The following is a 2,500-nucleotide window of genomic DNA, read 5'->3' as shown; positions in this document are numbered from 1 at the left end:
GCTGCACCTTAACCTAAGTTACGCTGCACCTTAACCTAAGTTACGCTGCACCTTAACCTAAGTTACGCTGCACCTTAACCTAACTTACACTGCACCTTAACCTAACTTACACTGCACCTTAACCTAACTTACACTGCACCTTAACCTAACTTACACTGCACCTTAACCTAACTTACACTGCACCTTAACCTAAGTTACACTGCACCTTAACCTAAGTTACACTGCACCTTAACCTAAGTTACACTGCACCTTAACCTAAGTTACACTGCACCTTAACCTAAGTTACACTGCACCTTAACCTAAGTTACACTGCACCTTAACCTAAGTTACACTGCACCTTAACCTAACTTACACTGCACCTTAACCTAACTTACACTGCACCTTAACCTAACTTACACTGCACCTTAACCTAACTTACACTGCACCTTAACCTAACTTACACTGCACCTTAACCTAACTTACACTGCACCTTAACCTAACTTACACTGCACCTTAACCTAACTTACACTGCACCTTAACCTAACTTACACTGCACCTTAACCTAACTTACACTGCACCTTAACCTAACTTACACTGCACCTTAACTGTCACATGTAACGTCACAGGAATGTAGCTTTGCCTAACAGCAACCCTCTGAACATAGTTCACTGCTTGGATCCTCTGGTGTCATGTGTATTTCTTGATGCCATGGTGCGTACCCTCACATAAAGGTCTTTCGAGTGTTGCGTACTTTCTACACAGTCCCGCTAACCACTGGAAGGGTGTACCGCTACAGAACGAATATCGCCCTCCCCTCCTGCCCTTCCAAGCTGGTCGGTCAGGCGTTTGTTTGTGAAATGAGCCTTGCAGCTGTTCAGTTGCATTCGGTTGTCGATGCAGTCAGTGTACGTTGTGGTACGGCCTGTGTGGACTGTCCGCTGATGTACGCGTAACCCACACTGATCATCCGTCGTTACGTACTGAGTGACATAATGTGGCACATGCTTGACCGTACACCGGCTGCGCCCTACAATGGCGAATCATAAGGGCCATATGTTGTGCACGATGCTACTTGTCTCGTCTCCCCATTACAGCGAGATTGCACTGTTGTACGCCGTACAGACATGTGGTAAGTAGGTACGGACGAAAGTATTGCATGTTGGCCCCCCCCCCCCCCCTCCTCCCTCTGCCGGGAATCAGCGTGAGCCGTCTGTTGATGTAGCGACGAGGGTTTTCCTATTTAATCGTATTGCCCCACACAACATGATAGCACGGTGGACCGCGTTCCACATCTGCGACATGCTACAGAGGCCGGTTGACAGTCGACCGCGCAAGGGACATTGCACACGTGCGCGGACCATCTTCCACGTGTTCTCTCGTGTACATGCCGCAGTGTGTATGTGGGCTGATGTAGCGTGTCGTGACACATAACATGCAGGCATGCCAGAATCGTAGATTTCGCAAATGTAGATTGACGTATACGTTTGCTGCCAAAGATCCGCAAATGAACTGGAAATCAGTTGTTGAGCGGTTGTTCGCGCTGCAGGTGCATCGGTGATAGCGACGATCGGTACATCTGTGAACCGGTTGTTTCGGCGGTACCCGCCATGCCCCCGAACCTGAGTTGGCCATGTGGGTATGAAGCGATACGAGGCTGTGGCTTGGCGGGACAGTCCCCGGCCGGTGAGGGGGGGCCGCCCGGCGTGCTGGCCGCGCGCTGCGTGAGCGCACGCACTACAGCCGGCTGGTGGGGGGCGCCCAGTGGCAGGAGCGCCGGCCGACGGGCCCGGCTGGCGTCCCAGCTATGCGCCGGCGCACCCTGCGCGCGGCGCCAGGCGGCCAAAGTGGGTTCTGCCGAGCCCGGTGCGAAGCGCGGTGGACATCTGCAGTGTGCTGGTCCGATTGCGGACTGTGTGCGTTGAGGATGCGCCGCCGCCCGGCACTCGGCGTCGCGACGCCGTCTGCTGCTCGGTCGCCCCCAGCGGTTCTCGCAGGTGGTTTGTATCGCAGCTCTGCGGACGTGTTGGCGCGTGCGCTGTGCTGGGAGAGTTCGCTTCTGCACCCAAGTGGGGCTTTGCCCTTCTGTGGCGCTGGCGTTGGAGCTGCCGGTCACCGTAGGTGGCGCGTGTTGTTTCCCGCCGGCAATGCCACGACAGCACGCTCCCGGGCCTCTGTCGGCAGCGGCAAGCTCAGTTGGGAGCACGGGTGTTCGCACTGAAAGCGTCTACTCGCCTATCTCCGGGCGATTGCGCCTCTCTCGAACCCGACCAAGTACTTAGGACGGCGCTGCGCGCCGCCGGGACCTGAGAGGGTTTCGAGGTGTATCGTGCAGGGGAGCTCAGCCTCCTCCTGTTTGCAGAATAATTGAGCGGACGCTTGCGTGTTCGCGCGGGCCCTCGGGACACACTCCCGGGCGGCCGGCTGCTCAGCTCTCGTTGACGCAGCTCCCTGGTTGATCCTGCCAGTAGTCATATGCTTGTCTCAAAGATTAAGCCATGCATGTCTCAGTACAAGCCGCATT

The 2,500-nt window shown here is 55.4% G+C and overlaps 1 non-coding gene across 1 annotated transcript in view; it reads left to right on the top strand.

Moving 5' to 3' along the window:
* The first annotated feature begins 2,424 nt into the window (after positions 1–2,424).
* LOC126327267 (small subunit ribosomal RNA) overlaps positions 2,425–2,500 on the top strand; it is a 1,893-nt gene continuing 1,817 nt past the window's right edge. The window contains exon 1 of the ribosomal RNA XR_007561106.1: positions 2,425–2,500. This exon is cut by the window's right edge and continues 1,817 nt beyond it. This is a non-coding gene — a ribosomal RNA (small subunit ribosomal RNA).

This window comes from Schistocerca gregaria, unplaced genomic scaffold, assembly GCF_023897955.1.
Source record: "Schistocerca gregaria isolate iqSchGreg1 unplaced genomic scaffold, iqSchGreg1.2 ptg001038l, whole genome shotgun sequence".
Taxonomy (NCBI): domain Eukaryota; kingdom Metazoa; phylum Arthropoda; class Insecta; order Orthoptera; family Acrididae; genus Schistocerca; species Schistocerca gregaria.
Note: the sequence above shows the minus strand (reverse complement) of the source record. Positions and strands in the feature narration are given on the sequence as shown.